The 20,804-nt window shown below is 42.6% G+C and overlaps 1 protein-coding gene and 1 long non-coding RNA gene across 2 annotated transcripts in view; both read left to right on the top strand.

Moving 5' to 3' along the window:
* creb3l2 (cAMP responsive element binding protein 3 like 2) overlaps nt 1–20,804 on the top strand; it is a 66,882-nt gene that overhangs the window by 14,980 nt on the left and 31,098 nt on the right. The gene's annotated exons all lie outside the window — the stretch shown is intronic.
* Nucleotides 14,593–18,600, top strand: LOC116983865. Its single transcript, XR_004414831.1, has 3 exons — nt 14,593–14,974; nt 15,092–15,096; nt 18,590–18,600. It is a non-coding gene; the product is annotated as an uncharacterized LOC116983865 (long non-coding RNA).

A 20,804-nucleotide genomic window follows, 5' to 3' on the forward strand; every position in this document is an offset into this window, starting at 1 on the left:
ATATACCCTCACCTTCTCTTTTATGAATGGGGATTTAGTTCCCCTTTCTTCGAGGACCGACCGGAGGTTCCGCTGTCACCTCTGCGGGCCGACCCCGGTGAACGTTTTCAAGGACCTTTCTTCAAGGACCGAAAAAATGTCCGCTATTCGGAGGTTTTCGTTATTTGGATCTTCGGATAAAAGGTTGTGCACCTGTATTCGTTTTTTCGTCGTTATCAGACTATACGTCTTTGAAATCTTGATCGCTCAGAGCAGGCTTCTGACGTTCCTAGAATAATCAGTTCTGTGTCGGGGTCCAATTTTGTTTTTAATGTTTTTGAGAGAATTTCAAAAATTTCTCTCAAAGTTATGTAATTTTATGCAAGAGGCGAAGGAATGTGTTATAGTTGCTTCTTGAAGGAGACATTTGTCACAAATAGGAGATACATTTGGAAAGATCTTATTCAATTTAGACTTTGAATAGTAGAGTCTACATATGGGTTTTAATGCCCATAAATATTACCCTAAAAAATGTATGATCTTGGGCTAAAAAATAATAAGGATCACTTGTGTCTCTTTGCCAACTTACTGTGTGACTTTGCCCATTGATTTCTGTTAAAACTGGAATTGTGTGGTTTCCATTGGAAGCCTTATGTGGTGCTTACAATTGCAATGCCTTTTCCTTCTCTTTGCTCCACAAAGGCTACAAACCAATTGCAGGGTAAAATTCTTGCTCCCACATCCAATGCTACAAGTTATCCCATGCATGAATTGATCTGATCTGCCCAGTGGGTATTGCAATATCTTTCATGGGATGCATAATTCTGTTATCATCGAAGGAACCCAGTAATGCCTCTGCACATATTCTGAACATCGGACAATGAGTTGGGCAAATCTTGTGATTTTGACATTAATTTCACAAGGGCCATTTAATTTGTGGTCTTTTGCTAATTCACAAAGGATTCGTCTTTTGTTTTTTGTCGCGTAAATTATGGCATCAGGTCGCATCATAATGTGCCAAATTATTTTGGTAGTCATGGAAACAGTGGCTGCACATTATGCCATTGATGTACAATTTATAAATGTCATTTGCACTGAGATTAATGTTGTGTGGAAGTGCCTAGGTCAGATTTCCAATAGATTCTAACCCAGGAAAATTGTTCATGCTTGAATTTCAAGTTAAATGTCTAATTTCTAGACTCATTGATGGAGCATCTCCAAATATTTGAGCATTCCTATTTCTCATAGCTAACTGAGTAGCAATGTTACAAAATTTTGAGATTTCAAAAATCAAGTCTGTAATTTATCCCATCAGATAAAGCATAAAAATAAGTTTAATTTGACACCTAATTCACTTTCATATCTCAAGTATTTAAAAAGTTATGGCCATTTTCATACTCGGAAATTAGCATCTTGTTCCCTATTGATTTTCTATGGACATAACAAAAAAGCTGTGATCGTGTGCAGTCAAAAGCCCATAACCTTCTTAAAAATTAAGAGAACTGAATGAAATTTTCAGTTATCGTAGATTGAACCATTCTGAAACAAATATAAAATAATCTTACTTGGATGACCTGAAATTAAAGCATATAATTAGTTAGTTACCCAAGTGTAGCTAATTTCAAACTTCAATTACTAGATCTAAACATCTATCCATTTCTTAATAAATGCTTAACATTTTTAAATAGCCTAAGTGTCCAAATAATATTCATAAATAATTCACAATAAAACATGATTTTTAAATCTCATTTACATTAATTTATAGGCCAAATGGAAGGAATTTAGTGTTCAATTGCTGTAAATTAAAGTCCATTTTAAATCAGCTTTCTAGTGGGATCCTGTGAACGCGCTGGTTTAGAACGTTCACATTGCGCTAGATTTGTGCCCTCAAATGCCCAGAAAAATACTGCGGGATATAATGGGGCCCAAAATGAGCTACTCGCAATATTAAACTTTGTATAAAGGGATCTTAAGAAGCCCTTTTTAATGTAAAAATAAGCAGCATACCTTCTGTTATTTGCTCTATGCGACCCTGACAGCTGCCGGTGGTCGCGGGTTTAGAGATTCATTTTTAAACTACTATAACTATTATACGAGGCCTTTAAACCTAATAATAGCTTTTGCGACGGGGTCTTCCAGCGATTTTTCGTTAATAATTAACTAGGCTGAACGTCTTCGATTTGAACAGCCTAGAGAAAATCGCGTTTTAAACCCGACCCCCTCTAAACGGCGCCAACATCGCGTACACCCGCAGCGACAGATTTTCAGCGACGCTTCAGGTACGCTTTGCAACTTACCTAAACTGAGGGTAAAGAAATGTTTGGGATTAGCTTTCTTACCAACATATTTGGTTTACTACAGCCTCAACATATCTACAGCCATCACGCTATTAAACACGACAACAAATAAGCTCTGAACTGCAACAGACTATCATTATTATTGCACTATATTTGTTATTTATTGAGATTGAGTATGTGTGCATGTGTTTACACACACTGAACTTTTTTTCTTTCTCCCGTTATGTACTATTTGCATATTCTGTTGTGCTGCAGCAAGCAAGAATTTAATTGTCCTATCTGCGACATATGACAATAAAACACTCTTGACTCTTGCCCAGCTTACACTCTGTCTGGCAAACTGATTTAAAAGTAAATAATTTGCTCTGTAAATATTTTGTATACCATTCTTTCTTCTTAAAATGCAGATGTTCCAGATCATCCTGTGATGTGTAACCTTAGTTTGGCTGATCCCAAATGTTCTTGTCTACTTTGGATGAACTTATCTCAGTTGGGTCAGTGATAGTGGAAGTGGAAGTGTCATCTGCCTGTTAATAGAGAAAAGCTACTGGTTCTATTATGCAAGTTTTTTTTTTTCAGTGTCCCTTTTAAAGTGCTTTTTTGTAGATATTCGGTATATGGGGTTGGCATAGCTGTGATGCATTGGTTGGATTGAAACTGCTTTGAGATGCCTAGCTCACTTAAAGAAATCTGTTTGACTGCTGTAAATAGAGGGACCTTCCTGCTGCCTGTCATACAGCAGGTTATCACAAGGGTCATGAGTGTTTAATTCATATATACTGAAAATAACAATTAAGTTGCAGCAGCACAACGGGTTTGTAAGCACGGTAATGAATAGATGGTGTGCAGCTCTTGTGCAAAAGGAACATCTGTCTGTGGTGGGATTTAGACCGTAGTCATGATGATGGAGGTGAATTCCCTTAGGAGGTCCCTTAAAACTGCTCTTTCTGGATGCACTAAAAGCGGATTTCCCATATTTTGTACAGTAATACGATTAGAATACGGATGTACGGTTTTGTAGTGTTAAATACGGATTTTAAATACGGAGTTCAGTTCAGTCTGAAGAAGGGTCTCGACCCAGAAACGTCACCCACTCCTCTCCAGAGTCACTGCCTGTCCCGCTCCAGGTTTAAACAGAGCGCTGTCAGTTTAACGTGTGGGAATTTAAACGAAGAGCTGTCGGCTACAGCGCTATAGGTTCTAAAAATAGCGCTACCAGCTGGAGCTCTATGGGCTTTAAACATAGCGCTATGGGCTTTACACATAGCGCTATGGCCACAGGAAAATTCTCATATAACAATGAGTCTTTGGAATTCTCTTTCTCAGTGGTAGTTGAGCCTTTGATTATTTTTCAGGCAGTGGTAGAATTCTGGATAAGCCTAGTGGTGAAAGGTTACCAATGGAATTGCAGTTACATTGGGATTGGCCCTGCTTTTACAAAATGGTGGGTGGGCTCAAGGGGGAGAGGGATGGGGGGAGAGGGTGGAGGGAGGGAGGAAGGGAATGGGAGGGAGGAAAAAAGAGGGAGGGTAGGTGGGAGGGAAAGGAGGAGGGAGGAAGGGGGAGAGAGGGAGGGTGGAAGGAGCGAGGGAGGAAGAGGGAGGCTTCCAAAATGGCTTCTACATCATCATCATCTGGTGCTAAAAGTAGGAAGCAGCCGTTCAAACAGCAGTATACAAAGAGATGGCAATTAATGCACTGTCAAGTAAGGTGCGTGGAAGACATGTCAATTAGTAGCAAAGTTTTGCATTCTTGTACTCTTGCATGGGTATGACTGCACATAAAAATTAAAAATAAATCAGCAAAATGGCACCGCATAAAAATACTGATCTCCTCAGCAAAATGCTGATTTTCAAGTACTAGAAAACTGAAATGCTCTGACAAAACTTGGCAGCTCTGTAAAAGGCAGAGGACCAGCAGGAAACATGGGTCTTCCAGAACATATGGTGGATAGAAAGAGTGCAGGCATGTCAGTGACATGTTGACAGCCAGGACATGTCTATAAAAGCCATCTATGGACCAACTATGGCTATAAAAGCCATCTATGGACTACATCAGGCTCCAACTGACTAAAAGACAAAGACAGGGATGACGTGACACCTTTTGCCCAATATATAGCAGAATCTATAGATCTCACAATGACCATTTATCCATCTAACATGAATAGAAGTCAGTTGTCCGCAATTCTGAGGAACTACCGAAGACTGCAACTACTGAATTTCTGGGTATTAGACGAGGAACATCTTTGGTAGATGTAATTCCACAATGAAGAAGGGTCTCAACCCGAAACGTCACCCATTCCTTCTCGCCAAGGATGCTGCCGGCCCTGCTGAGTTACTCCAGCATTTTGTGTCGAGCTTCAATTTAAATCAGCATCTGCAGTTCCTTCCTACACATTTCACCATGAATTGAAGATAGACACGAAAAGCTGGAGTAACTCAGCGGGACAGACAGTATTCCTGGGAAGAAGGAATGGGTGACGTTTTGCGTCGCGACCCTTTGTTTTCAAAGAAGGGTACCAATCTGCACACCCTGAGTGAGTAGAAAGAACCATATAAGAACTGATTGCGTTGAATTTCTGTCTTTGGGCTTTATTTTGAATTGTAGTTCGATTTTATTCTAAAATAAAACCACAAAATGTGAGCTTTATTTGGTTTCCAACTTCTTCCACCAGCTGTACGTGAATTCTGATGCAACTGTTGATTACATTCAAAGCTGCCTGATTGCAATTCCTGCTGTACTACAAGTCTGCAGCTTCAATCGATGTGCATGCAATCTCCTTTATTAAATTGCTTTGAGGAAAACATTGCACATTTGATGATCAGACAATCTCTTTCTGCTTCGGGTTACACCAGAATACATTTAATTTCTTCTGAGAGCTAGATCATAGTTGTTTTGCTCTGATATTTATATTATACTAACAGTGCTGGCTGCTGAAGAGCTGGGTTCATGCAGTCACCATAGAGTAAACATGTCAGATTTGTTAAAGCTGGATGGATTTTATTGTGAAAGTGAATTTATTGGCTACTGGCCTAGATATATCTGACATGCTTACTTTGAAGCTGATGCAGTGTTTGGAGAAGTGTGTAGGAACCGGTGCCTTTAGCATTTATGAGTGATAATTCTTTGCATCTGGAACTTGCATTATTGGAACTTGTTGATCGCAGTACCAGATTCAATTTGAAGAAAGGAATTTGTTCATTCTAATGATATTCAGAAATCTAGAAATTACAGAACTTTACATTTGAATGAAGAGAAATGCACAGAAAATAATCCTTGAGCTTTTGGTGGATAGTTGTCCCAAGGAAATTCCTGATTAATTTTAATTCTGTATTTCTAGCTAACTACCCTTCTGAATCATTACCCGTTGCCATATCACAATCAACATGATATAAAATAGCAGTATCCAATATGAGTTTATACAATACTGATCTTTAGGACAGTCATCACATGGTTTATTTTAGAATACGTATATTTTAGTAGGTCTTGCAGGAGCAGGAACCAGTGTGCACTGATGGACTTTCTATCTGAGATAAACCAGAAAATGCTGGGGATATTTGACAGTTGAGGCATTACCTGTGGAGAATGAAACCTTGTTTGGTTTCACAAATTGTAAAGGTGAGAATCAACAGCAAATTTTACATTGCAGAAAGCAAGAGAGATGAATGGAACAAAGGAAATGTATGGCATGGGGTGAAAACCAAGATTTACAATTAGCATATGCTGTTGAAGCCACCTAAAGGAGGTTGATGACTGCTTGTGATTACAGCTTGTGTAGGAAAGAACTGGAGATGCTGGTTCAAATCTAAGGTAGACACAAAATGCTGGAGTAACTCGGTGGGACAGGCAACATCTCTGGAGAGAAGGAATGGGCGACGTTTCGGGTCGAGACCTTTCAGACTGCTGTCGGGGGAGTGGGCGGGACAAACATAGAATGTAGTCGGAGACAGCAACTGGTGGAAGAACTGGGAAGGGGATGGAGAGAGGGAAAGCAAATACTATTTGAAGTTAGAGAAGTCAATGTTCATACCTCTGGGTGTAAGCTACCCAAGCGATATAGGTGCTGTTCCTCCAAGGTCAGATTGGGAATGGGAGGGGGAGTTGAAGTGCTGAGCAACTAGAAAATCAGATGGGTTAAGGAGGACTGAACAAAAGTGTGCAGCGAAACGATCGCTGAGCCTGCGCTTGTTCTCGCTGATGTACAGAAGTTGACACCTGGAACAGCGGATACAGTAGATGAGGTTGGAGGAGGTGCGTGAACCTCTGCCTCGCCTGGAAAGACTGTTGGGGTCCGTGGATCGAGTCAAGGGGGGAGGTTAAAGGGACAGATGTTGTATCTCCTGCTGTTGCAGGGGAAAGTACCTGGGGAGGGAGTGGTTTGGATGGGAAGGGACGAGTTGACCAGGGGGTTGCTGAGGGAACGGTCTCTGCAGAAAACAGAAAGGGGTGGAGATCAGAAGATGTAGCCAGTAGTGGGATCCCGTTGGAGGTGACAAACTTGTTCAAGTCCAAGAGGCAGGGATCTGGTGGAGATGGGAGAAGGGGTGATCACTGGGGGGTGAGGACTCCTTCCCATAGAAAAAGGCATGGAGGCGGAGGCGATGGAAGAAGAGCTCTACATCGTAGTGGACCTGGAACTCATTGAGGTGGGGGCAGAGGGGAACAAAGGTGTGGCCTCTGCTGAGGACAGACCGTTCCGTATCGGGAAGGGAGAGGTCAGGGGGGGATGGTGAACACATGGCAAGGCTAATCACAGCTGATTTATATGGAGGAGCACAAATAGAAGGCATTTGAGGGAAGTAGTAGGGTGAGAGGGATGAAAATGCTGACAATGTGAGATGCAGAACATAATACTTGCTGGATATTGAAATAAAAGGCAAAGCTGGAATATAGAGCACCCTGCGTAAGAGGGAAACAAATATTACAAGTAAACACATTTCTGTCCAAATTGCAGTGGATTTATTTGCTTTTCAAATAAAGAGATTCTGCTTGTGTGATGCAAACATTGGGGTGAAGTAAATAAAGTAGCTACATCTAATGATTTGTGATAATCGTGGTTATTAGCAAGTTCTCACCCAGTGCCATACTGCAGATGTGAAGCCCAACATCTGCCATTTGTTATACTTGCCACTTCGTGTTCAGGTTTTTAAACTTTTGTTTTGTTGGCAAGTTGCTGAATATCTAAACTAATACTGTTGCCTCAAGCAAACCTGTGCAACTGGGATTAGAATCATTGGCAATGGGATGAATCCCTGCAATGGTCTAATTGCAGGACTGTGAAATTAGCCGTGCAAAGGCGTAGGAGAAAGTGTAAATTTGTACAGATATATTTAATACACATCAGGTGTGGGGAAAGAAGAAAAAATATGTATTAAGAGAGAAGATCTACATGTATAAAAAATGAAGAAATGGCTTCACATATCATGATTTCAATACCTGAGATGCGCCTGAATAATAGTTACTCATCACATAATTTAAAGGATAGAACAGAAAATGGACTAAACTGTGCTCTCTATGGTGAGTTTGTTCAGTATCTACAGTGCATATTAGAAACTCTCTCTTTAGCGGTCTGGCAGACAGGAAGATGCCTTTTTTACAAAGCTGTGACATACCCCAGTCATCAACTTTATAGTTTTCTCATATAGCTATCCACGTTTCCTTGCCTGAACTTCCTGTAGCACAAATAACAAGAATGCCATTAGCCTTGTAGTTATTTGGTAGATAACCAATGTATGTGTTTCCTGTTCCCTTATAATCCCCATCTGTCATTGTTGGCTCTGCCAGATGACAGATTCGCCTACATCTTTTCATCATATTACTCTTCTCCCTGCATTCTGGAATGTATACCCAAATCCCATTTTCTTTCTCGGTATTCAGCTTTCAAAGAATTTCTCTTTAAACTCACCCAAGTTATTTTTCCTTGCCTCTTGCTCCATCCATTTCTTTGACATTGTCTAGAGCATTTGAGTACGTAAGGGATTCAACCCATTTTTGCTGGGACTCCTGTACTGAAGTATACTTTTAATGCAGAGTTCTTGAAGTAAACCTCTTCTTCTCAGAAACAAGTTAGATCTCTTGTACTTAATTTTATATACAATGCAAATGTAGGACTAATTAATGAGGTGGTGTTTATTTTCTAAGCAGACAACATCTCAGGGACAAATGCAAATTGGAAAAATAGATTGTCAGCACTATTTTGTTGCAGGGAATGTTATGCAGAGAAAGTCTTGGTGTAATAATTGACAAATGGCATTAAAATAGAAAACATTGTTCAAATAAAAAACTTCTCATTTAAAAAAAAAAAGTGACTAAAACAACAGTTGGTGGCAAAGCCGTAGACTTTGTCTATGTGGACTTCAAGGTATTTGACAATGATTCCGCCTGATAGGCTGGAAGGTTAGATCGCATGCAATCCAGGAAGAGCTTGCCGACTGGATAGAGAATTGACCATGGAAGGAAGCAGAAGGTGACGGTGCAAGGTTGTTTTTTTGGACTGAAGGCCTGTGATGAATGGTGTGCCTCGGGGATCGGTGCTAGGTCCATTGTTTGTGGTTTATACAACAATTTGAATGAATGGAGAAGGCATGATTAGTAAGTTTGCAGTTGACACTAAAGTGGGTGGTATCGTAGATAGTGAAGATGGTTTGCAAAAATTACAGCACGGTCTTGATCATTTGGGTAAGTGAACGGAGGAATGGTTAATGGAGTTTATTGCAGGTAAGTGCAAGGTGTTGCACTTTGGGAAGTTAAACCCGGGCAGGACCTTCACGGTGAAAGGCAGGGGCCTGGGAATTGGTGTGGAGCAGAGGGATCTAGAAGTGCAGGTACATAGTTCCTTGAAAGTGGTGTCACAGATAGATAGGGTTGTCATAAAAGCTTTCGATACATTGCCCTTTATCAGTCAGGGTATTGATTATAGAAGTTTGGATGTTATGTTTCAGTTGTACAAGATGCTGAGGCTCCAACTGGAGTATTATGTTCAGTTTTGGTCACCCTGCTATAGGAAGGATGTTGTTAAGCTAGAAATGGTACAGAGCAGATTTACACAGATGTTACCAGGACTTGAGCATCTGAGCTACAGGGAAAGGTTGGGCAGGGGTGCAGGAGGATAAACGGGTGATGTTATAGTAGTGTATAAAATCAGAAGGGGAATAGATAGGGTGAACACATGGGGTCTTTTACCCAGATTAGGGCAATCAAGAACCATAGGTTTAGGTGAGAGGGGAAAGATTTAATATGAACCTCAAGGCAACTTTTTCACATAGGTGGGTATATGGAACAGAGGTAGTTTAGGAGGTCATTGAGGCAGACTTTTTTGTCGTATCCCCCTTCTCTTCCCCCGTCTGCGCTGAGGCATAATGGCGGAGCTGGCGGCCTCCAACCTGCGACCGACCTCGAGGGTCCGGAGGTAGAGCCAGCCAGGACTCACCAACGTGAGGCTGGCCGTCTTCGAGCTGTGGCGACGTCCGGGTAGAGGCACGATTCGGCGCTCCGGTGAGGGCGGACGGCGCGGGGCTGAGACACTCCTGTGTGAGCAGCACGGCTACCGGCTGGAAGGCGCTCCCGTGTGAGCGGCCTGGGTCCCGGCTGGAAGGCGCTCCCGTGTGAGCAGCCCGGTGCGGGGCTGAGACGCTGCCGTGTGGGTGGCCTGGCTATCGGCTGGAAGGCGCTCCGGTGAGGGCGGACCGGCTCCCGGCTGGAAGGTGCTCCCGTGGGGGCAGCCCGGTGCGGGGCTGAGACGCTGCCTTGTGGGCGGCCCGGTGCGGGGCGGAGACGGTGCTCCGGCGGCTGAGGCGGCGTTCTGGCGGCGGCGACCTGGATCCGGGGCTCGGCCGCGGGCGAGTGGAGGACAATGTCGGGAGCTCGCAGGTCACAGGCTGGTGCCTGTTTTCCGGAGCACCCGTTGCAACAGCTGCGGGCAGCTTCGACCACCCCCGGGCCGCGGAGCTTGAACCGCGGGACTGATACCATCGCCCGGTGGGGTATCGCCTCGGCGAAGAGGAGGGAAGAGACAGTAACTCTAAGACTTTTGCCTCCATCACAGTGAGGTGGTGTTTGGTGAACTCACTGTGGTGGATGTTAATTTGTGTTTATTGTGTTTTGTTATTATTACATGTATGGCTGCAGGCAACAGCATTTTGTTCAGACCGAAAGGTCTGAATGACAAATAAAGGATTCAATTCAATTCAATTCAACAACATTTGAACAGGTACTTGGATAGAAAATGTTTAGAGGAAATAGGCATACAGAGGAAGGTGGAACTAGTGTAGTTGAAGCACCGTGGTTGGCATAGGCAAGTTGGCCGAAGGGCCTGTTTCCATGCTGTATCACTTGTGTCATCCATAACTTTTTGACTTTATGTTTGGTAGACTTGATTAAAGGGAGAATGTCAACTACGGTTTTGGTGAAAAAATCCCTGCTTTTTGACTAGTCGAGTTGATCTTTGGAGTTTACCTGAATGCTGAATAAAAAATCCTTTACCCACATCTCTAATGCAACAGCTCTCTCTGAAGTGAATTTACTGAGAATCTTTTGTGCTTTAGTTTTGTTCCAGAGCAGGTGAATAAACCTGTTACACAGATTGCTATTTGAGATCTACTGTGCAATATTTCTTTTCTCTCGCTTCCCTGCATCTTTTGCTACTTTTGTACAAAATGTCAAAACTAAATTGCTTTTGTAATGACTTTTGAATAACGCGTATCATTACTGAGAAGGTTTTCCAAAAATTTTAAAAATGGAATATAAGTTCTTCGTGCTGCAGATTTCATTTAGAATTTGGACACCGTGTGGTTGCAAGAAAGGGTGGAATTTCTGTGCATGGTTGTTTGCAAAGGTTGATAAGTAAATGAAAGCCTTGTGTGTGCACAGGAGTGTGGCAAGCTAAGGATTTTGTTAATAAAGGTTCTTTTGAGAGAAGAAACTTTATTCACAGATGGTATCCAGATGTGTGACTATCCTTTTTTTTATGCAAGCACATACCCAGGAGATATTTAGGCAGACTGACGTCTCGAGTGAATGAATAAGTAGTAGTTAGTTTTAAGACTGCTTGACTGTGTATCATGATTGGTTTGTAACTCTGTCATCCAGGGTGAGTCATTCTACTGGATTACGTGCAAAATTGACTTGCCAGCAGCAATGCAGCATTTTCTTTGGATAGGAAAGGTTTAGAGGAAATAGACCATGCAGGGGAATCCTAAACTGAGGTTTCTAATCATTCACATCGTTATTTTAGAGGTGATATTTGAATGCAGGCTCTCAAGAACAAACTTATGGGGTAGATTGTACGAATTGTGTCGGAACTGCCAATGTTTAAACACTGTGTTGATCTATCTCAGAGCTGTGCAGAACTTCTGACCTGGGATGAGCCTGAGTACTAGGTTCCGGCATATCCATTGATCTGAAGAAGAGTCTCAACCTGAAACGTCACCCATTCCTTCTCTCCAGAGATGCTGCCTGTCCTGCCGAGATGCTCCAGCTTTTTGTATCTATCTTCGGTTTAAACCAGCATCTGAACAGTTCCTTCTTGCACATATCCATTGATCTGCTCTGGTGGAGTCCACATGGAGTTCAGTGGTAGAACTTAGTGCTGGGATTACCAACACTTTTCTGGAGAATTCATCTTGCAATCGTAGGCTTGCCAAGCTAAGTTATTGGATCATAAACATCTTTTAAATAACCTTTTAAGTTTATTGTATCTCTTGTCTTAATGTTTTTAATTAATTTAACTATTTTGAGAAATAATGTTTTACCTTAAAATTATACATGGATATATTGGGGGTCGGGTCATTCTGGGTGCTGAACCTCAAACAGTTCTTTGGTTAAGGCCTAGTAACTGCCGGGACGTCAATAACCACACTGCAGTAGAGAGCTACTGTTCCCCAGACCTGGAATACCTACTGCTTAAATGTAGGCCCTTTTACCTGCCTCGGGGGTTTACTGTGGTTATCATCATGGCCATATACATCCCACCACAGGCTAATGCTAACCTAGCACTAGCACAGCTGCACTCGGCCATCAGTAAGCAGCAGGATGCTCACCCCGACGGTGCCTTCATTGTTGCAGGGGACTTTAACCAGGTCGACCTATGAGCCACACTCCGCAAATTCCACCAGCGTGTGCAGTGCCCTACCAGGGGCTCAAACACGCTGGATAAAGTGTACACCAACATCAAGGACGCTTACAGAGCTCTCCCCTGCCCATCCCTGGGGCAATCCGATCACCTCTCACTGTTTCTACTGCCTGCATACAAACCCCTCATCCGCAAGACCAAACCTGCAATAAGGACGGTCAAAATATGGCCCGAGGACGCCACTCTACAACTCCAGGACTGCTTTGATCGCACCTACTGGGACCTGTTTGAACAACAGGCTACCAGTGGTACAGAGGTAGACTTGGAGGAGTACACATCCACTGTGCTCTCCTACATCAACTGCTGTGTGGAGACTGTCACAGTGGACAAGCAAATAAAGATGTTCCCAAACCAGAAACCCTGGATGAACAAGGAGGTTCAGGATCTGCTAAGGGCACGCAACAATGCCTTTAAATCCAGGGACACTTCTGCCTACAGTGCGGCCAGGTCGAACCTGAACAAAGGCATAAAAAAGGCCAAAGACATCCACAGGCAAAGGGTAGAAGAACACTTCAATGCCGCGGACACCAGAAGCATGTGGCAGGGTGTCAGGGACATCACTGACTACAAGAGCAGCCCCGTCTGCCCCCACGGTGATATCACACTAGCCAACGAACTGAACACCTTCTTTGCCCGGTTCGAAACTGGCAACACCACCAGGAGTGGAATAACCCCGGCCATGGCGGAGGGACAGGCCTTGACACCGAGCACTCAGGAGGTACAGTGCGCTCTGCGTAGGATCAATCCACGCAAGGCTGCAGGTCCGGATGGAGTACAGGGAAGGGTACTAAAGGACTGTGCTGTACAGCTGGCGAAGGTATTCACGAGAAACTTCAATCTATCTCTATCTCTGGCAACGGTCCCCAAGTGCCTGAAAACAGCCACCATAGTGCCGGTGCCGAAAAAGTCCAAAGTCACCAACCTGTACGACTACCGCCCGGTTGCCCTAACTCCAATCCCAATGAAGTGCTTCGAAAGGCTGGTCCTCTCCCATATCAAATCCAGCATCCCTGCCTCACTGGACTCTCATCAATTTGCATACAGGGCAAATAGATCAACAGAGGATGCCATCTCTCTGGCTCCTCACACTGTCCTGACTCACCTGGACAGACAGGGCACGTACGTGAGGATGCTCTTCGTTGACTATAGCTCTGCATTCAATTCAAATCCCCACCAAGCTCACCACCAAACTCCACCAGCTAGGCCTCAGCTCGCTGATATGCGATTAGATCCTGAACTTTTTGACAGAGCGACCGCAGGCAGTGAGACTGGGCCCGCACCTGTCCTCCACTATCACCCTGAGCACCGGCACACCACAGGGCTGTGTACTAAGCCCCATGCTCTACTCCCTCTTCACTCACGACTGTGTTCCTGCATTCGACACCAACACCATCGTGAAGTTTGCAGACGACACAACAGTGATTGGGCTGATCACCAACGGTGATGAAACAAAATACAGGGCGGAGGTGCAGAACCTGGCGAACTGGTGCACACGTAACAACTTGTCACTAAACACCTCCAAGACCAAGGAGCTGATTATTGACTTCAGGAGGTCCCATAATGGAGAATACGCCCCAATCTCCATTTACGGGGAAAGTGTGGAGAGAGTGTCCAGCTTTAAGTTTCTGGGCACTCACATTTCAGAGGACCTCACACCGCTGCGCTGGTCAAGAAGGCACAGAAACGACTGTTCTTCCAGAGGACATTAAAAAAGACTGGTCTGCCCCAACAGCTGCTGACAACGTTCTACCGCTGCACCACAGAGAGCATATTAACGTATGGCATCTCTGTGTGGTATCTCAGCTGTTCGAACTCCTTCCCTTCGGCAGACGTTACAAGGCCTTCTACGCCCGAACCTCCAGACTCAGAAACAGTTTTATTCCAAGAGCTATAGCGGCTCTGAACCGGCCCTGCTGAGTGCCCCCCACCCCTCCTGGACTGTCTCCCTCGGATGGTCACGACACACAGCTTATTTATTTATTTTTCTTTTGCTTTTCATCGGTTGGAGCTGCATACTAAATCTCGTTGCACTGACGTGCAATGACAATAAAATATATTATTATTATTATTATTAAATGTTGCTGCCTGACACCAAGGCTAAAGAATCTATTCTCTTATCCTCATCATGCATGGCTAATGGATACAATCGTCCAATTGGCTGGCCAATGCAGCTCTAATTTGTTCTTGTACAGGGATGAGTATGCAATTGTTTCTCAGCATTGGTGATCTATCACAAATGAAAATAAGATCTGTGTTCTGAGGAGTTCATATTTGCCTCCATACTGGTTCCAAAGGCTGCTCAAGTTGAGTCTTTGAATATGGTTCAATGGTTCTTTATTGTCACGTATGCACAGCACAGAGGAAATTTGCCATATTTTGTCACCAAAGAGAGTGTTGCCCAATGTGGGGTTCAAACCCATGACCCTGAGATTAAGAGTCCCCTGCTCTACTGACTGAGCTAGCTGGGCTATGTCATAAGTAGATGGATACATTAGGGCTAAGGAGGTGAATGGTTAATGGGGATATATGGGAATGTGGAGATGAGGTTACAATCAGAACAGCCATGATCGTATAGCAGAGCAGACTTGAGGGGCCATTTTGGTCTGCTCATCCCAATTGCTATGTTCCTAAATGGTTCCAATATGCAGACCCTTCGTCTCTTCAGACTAAGCTTATTATATCACAGTAATTGTATACAATATTTAATGTACAGACATGGTCACAAAACTATGTTGCTTGGGAATTTATTTTAGCAAATGTGTTGATTGGATGTTGAACAGTGCTGGAAGTTACAGTGCTAAAAGCATCTTTCTTTTCTCTTCACTTTTGCCTTTTTGCTCCCTGTCAACGGTAACCGCTAATTGCATTTCTGCAGCATTGATCCATGGCAGGAAAAAAATGTCAGAGTTCAAATTCCTAATCAATACTACTCAATACCTTAAAGTCTTTCCTTGCGTCTCCCCTGAGCCTTTGGTTAAAACAAAAGTTTAAATCTGTGTTCCAGGTGTTTGATCTATAAGGAGCAATATTCCTTTAATTTCTCTATCAAATCCTGTTATAACCTTGTACATCTCTTATCAACTCTCCCTTTTGTTCCAAGCTCCTCCGGTCTAATCTTGCAGCTGATATCCCACAACCCTGAAACAATTCTAATAAATCTTCTCTAAGACCTTCAAATACTTCCTAAAATGAAGTGATCAGAATTGGATGCAATATCGCAGCTGCAGCCTAAAGTGTTTTGCACAGATTCAACATAACTTCCCAGCTAATGTATTCCATGGCTGTTAGTTATATGCCCTACAATTTTTAGAGTTATGTGCACACATGCCTTGATATCTTTAAAAATTCCTTAAACAATGCTTTTTATTCCGATGTGTGTCACTTCACATTTCTTTACATTAAATTTCATCTGCTGCATACTCTTCTTTCTGCCAAGTATCCATAGTCATTGGGTGTTAGTCATACTAATGACCTTTTGTGCCTTCACTCTGCACACAAATATCCTTCATTGATATATATCAGAAGCATAAGGGCTCAAAGAAATTTGTCTCAAGGGCGGCAGAGCTGTTTGCCCATGGCCCCAGCTTCAATCCTGATCTCCAATCCTGACAGTGAGGTTAACATGGTCATCCGCATGTGTTTCTTTGCTGTTCTGGTGTCCCTCGCATACCAGAGTGTGAGTTGGTAAGTTAATTCACCGTCATTCTGCTGGTAACCTTGATTTTCCATCCAGCCACAAACATTGAAAATGAGAATCTGCCTATAAATCTAAAATTTAAAAAAAAACAAAAACATTTTTGAAACCTTCAGCAAATCAGGCAGCATCTATGGAAAGTGAAAGAAATGCTTCAGGTTGAAGACATTTGATCAGCAGTGGGAAAGTGAGAAACTAAGTTAGTTTTGTTAGTTTTGGGATCCATATCTGAGAGGATCCAGAGGAGGTTTACAAGAATGATCCCAGGAATTAGTAGGTTAATCTATGATGAGTGTTTGTCGGCACTGGGCCTGTACTCGCTGGAGTTTAGAAGAATGAGGAGGAACCTCATTGAAACATACAGAATAGTGAAAGGCTTGGATAGAGTGGATGTGGAGATGATGTTTGCACTGGTGGGAGAGTCTAGGACAGGAGGTCATAGCCTCAGAATTAAAGGATGTTCTTTTAGGAAGGAGATGAGGTCGTTTATTTAGTCAGAGGATGGTGAATCTGTGGAATTCTGCCACAGAAGGCTGTGGAGGCCAAGTCAGTGGATATTTTAAGGCAGAGATAGACTCTTGATTAGTACAGGTGTCAGAGATTATGGGGAGAAGATGGGAGAATCGGGTTAGGATGGAGAGATGAATCGGTCATGATTGAGTGTCAGAGTAGACTTGATGGACCGAATGGCCTAATTCTACTTGAATTCCTTACGACCTTAAGATATAAAATTAAGGTGGGATGATGGGATAGGCCAAAAGGAGTGGCTCTGTGTGGATGAGACCAGACTTGTCCAGATGATTCTAATGTGTTCAGTGCTGTCTGGTTAATAATGACTGCATCAATGAAAGCATTTGGAAGACAGTAATCTGTTAAATAGCCAGTACATTGAGATTCTGCCTGAGCTGCTGAGTATTTCCAGCATGATTAACTATTGTTCAATCATTTCTGTCCATCTCTTGGGTCAAGGATGACTTGTTTCTTTTCTGAGATGGCTGCAGACCACTTTGTAGGATCTGGAGATTCTGTCTCGTTTGGGACAGAAAGTGAAGTGTTTGCTTTTCTATTTTACCTGGGTTTCTCTCTGCTCCGAAAGGACAAACTCTAGGTTCTCAATGCATTTCTGATCGATGCTTCTCCAGATCATCAGTCATGAGCTGGAGGTTCCCAAGCTTCGGTCAAAATGTTGTTTGAAAAAGTTTTTTTGAACCTCCTGACTTTTCTTTGTACCTTTCTGATCATAATCTGTCAGAACACAGTTCAGAGTTTGGTGCATAGAGTCAGGTATGTAAACAATGTGGCCCACCCATTGAAGCTGGCAGGAGTGTAATTGCAATCCTGCTGCTGGAGTTTTTTAGCTTGGGAGAGAATGTTGGTCGGTGACTTCGGAGCAGAAAATAAAATGCTGGAGGAACCCTGGGTCAGACAGCATCAGTGGAGGGACGTTCACAGGCAACATTTTGGGTTGAGATCTTTCCTTTTTTTGATGGAGAAGGGAGAAATCTGGTCAAGAAATGTGGGGGGGGGTTCAAAGCCTAACATGTGATCAATGGATGCAGGGGGAGGGAGAGTGATTAGCAGATGGGTGGAGATAGTGAAAAAAAGTTAGAGGTAAAATGGAGACGGAAGGGTGACAGATAAGGAAAAAAGATGACGAGTGAAATGTGAAGCTGGGGAGGGGGATAAGGATGGAAGGGGCCAAGGAGGAGGGAGAGAGACAAAAGGGAAATGGGAGACTCGGTATGGAGTGGTGGGGGAATGAATGAAAGCAGGAGATTAAAGGGTTAGGGGTGGAGGAAGAAATGTGTGTGTGTGTATTGGGGGAGGGGTGATGATGGGGGGGGGGGGGGTGGGGGGGGGGGTAGCAGTGGGGATTTGTGGTTTTACTTGAAATTGGAAAATTCAGCGTTCATTCGCTTTGTTGTAAGCCTTCCAAGCTGAATATGAGGTGCTGTAGTTCTAATTTATGTGTGGCTTCGCTCTGACAGTGGAGGAGGCCAAGGACGGAGAGGTTGGTGAGGGAATGGGAAGGAGAGTTCAAATGGCTAGCAACTGAGCTACAGCAGGCCTTGGCAGACAGAGCACCAGTGTTCAGTGAAACGATCGTCTAGTCTTTGTTTGGTCTCGCTGAGGTAGTTGCGTTGCAAATAGCATAGCAATTGGTCCAACTATGCCCCCATTTGATTGCCTTTTCTTCAACTTTTCTGAGGCCAAAACATAGTGGTTGGAAACTGATCTAACAAAACTCCACTTATTGTGGACAATCTTGTTGTGTATAACTGAGATAATAGCAAAGCTTTAGATTTGTTATTGACTGGGTGTAGATGAAAATCTATAATTTGCTGTATTGACCTGGCTGCTTTTGGTACTGAATTATTATCTGGATGCACTGCATTCTTAAGTTTGAATTCACTTTGCCATCTCTGGCAAGTAACGCCACATTAACACGAAACCCTTGATTAAGGGAGTTCCCTTGATGCTAAATGCAAGAAATATTTTGGATAAAGCTCAAGTATAGCAGACATTATGTATTCTGAACAGGTTCCAAATTCCTTTAACCTGTTTCAGCAAGGAGGTTTGCAGTTTTATTAACTTGCCTCCAATAGACATTTCTAATTTTATTTAGCCAAGACTCAAACTGACTGTTATTTGCAGTCTATAATACTGCACGTCTGAATTAGTTTTGTTTTTCTTACTTGTTTTATTATAGCCCTATTTTAACTTGCCTTCTATTATAGCTGAATAGCAACTGTACAGTTGGAACAATTAGCATGTAACACAAATTAAAAATACAACTTTCTACAGCATTTAAGCATAAATAATAACCCTGTTTCCACTTAAATATGAAACGTGCCATCTATACTTTTGGATATTAATTGCCATTGCAAGTTGTCATCTATGATATATCCAATACAAAACTCCTCCTCAAGCTACTGATTTAAAAACATTTCAATATTATTAAAATGCAAATAGATTGTTTATGTAAAAGTGCAATTTGGTTGCCACCGCTAATGGAAGAATTCATTTTGGATGGATAAGTTCATTTAAACTGAACAGCAGCCATATTACACTTTTTTCTTCCCTTTCCTACATGGATTTCTATTGTGTTTTGGAGATTGTTTTTGAATGGGGAATATACTTATTCATTCCTTTTCACAAAATAGAGCCACAAAATTGTAAAGATCCACATGTCAGAAACTAGTCCTTTGGTTCATTGAGTACCAAAACCAGCTATCAAGAAACACAAGAAACCAAGAACAAAGAACCGGTTTTGGTCTTCTGATGTTTTAATTAAAGTCTATCCCCAGATTCTACTGATCATGCATGGACCAGGGACAATTTGCAGTGGCTAATTAAGCTACCGACCACCACGCTCTGGGTTGTGAGAGGAAACTGGAGAATCTGGAGTGCATGCTGACCCATAGAGCCAGCTTCTCTGTTTTTGACTATGAAACTCACACAGCCACATGAAGAACATGCAAACTCCGCCTGCAGCATCAGAGGTCAGGATTGAATCTGGATTGCTGGAGCTGTGAAGCAGCAGCTCTATCTATGCTACTGTGCTGCCATGTTGCATGCTAAACCTGTAGTTTAATGCAAGATGCCATTTTGAAATTAAGATGATTTAAAATCTAGACTCCAAAACTACTTTTTAAAGCTGCAACCTCGAGCAAGACTTTCTTCATATCTCAGTAGTTATTTATTACCAGCTTTAACCCATTCATCAATGTTATGGCAAATCTACAAACAATCTATACAAGGCATTGGTCCCAAAATAATCTGTCCATTAGATTCTGTACATGCCAAATGTATTAGAAACCATATGAAATGTTCAAAAGGTGGTTTCATGCTCGCGTGTAATTTGTGTAACGTAGATCCTCCAGTGCACAATAGCCTCTGCTTTATTCTTTGTCAATGGGTTAGTTTCACTGTCTCCATTATAAGAAGGGAATAGTTGACGTCTTGACAAATAGTCCTCTGTTTTCAGTGTGTTATTTACAAGAGAATTATGAGATTACTGTGTTAGTGTATGAAAGTGGTGCTGAGTTACAAGAGCAACTGATCTTATTGAGGGTGTTGGGGCCACTACTGTACTCCAATTTCTAATTCTGTTCAATTAGGCAGCAATGATGTCATTGCCTTGCAATATCAGCAAGACAGATCTTGCTGATGGTTTCAAAGATGCTCTGTTGATAAAAGATCTTTTTGATGTTCATTTGGTTGTGAATTTCCACGTAATGGGGTGGATTGCAAGAGTGTCATTTTCAGGACGGAGATCTTTTGGACGTATGGCCCTATTTGGTGTTATGGAAAAATATGCTGGCTACCATTCTGGTGACCGATGGTGCCTATTGCCACCCCAAACTGGGGAAACCCTTTGCTGACTAATATCTTGAGGATGATTTTAAGAGACATTTGTTGTGATTGCAATTGCTAGCTCTCTCTAGTGGTTGCTAACAACCAAAATAAAAATGTTTTTCAATAAAATACATCTTAACACTTGATCTATTGCCAATACTTCTCTGACCAATGAGAGGATGCACATTTGGGCCCAGTAAATCTGCAAAAGCCAAGTTCGTGCTGCATGAATGAATGAATTGATATGAAATTTCTCAAGATGGATCATGTTTATCCTGTGATCAGCCGGTTTTATGGTTTGGAAGCTCTCCTGTGCGCAAACTCCCATGTGAAGTTGCTCTGCGAT

This window comes from Amblyraja radiata, chromosome 19 (assembly GCF_010909765.2).
Source record: "Amblyraja radiata isolate CabotCenter1 chromosome 19, sAmbRad1.1.pri, whole genome shotgun sequence".
NCBI classification, from domain to species: domain Eukaryota; kingdom Metazoa; phylum Chordata; class Chondrichthyes; order Rajiformes; family Rajidae; genus Amblyraja; species Amblyraja radiata.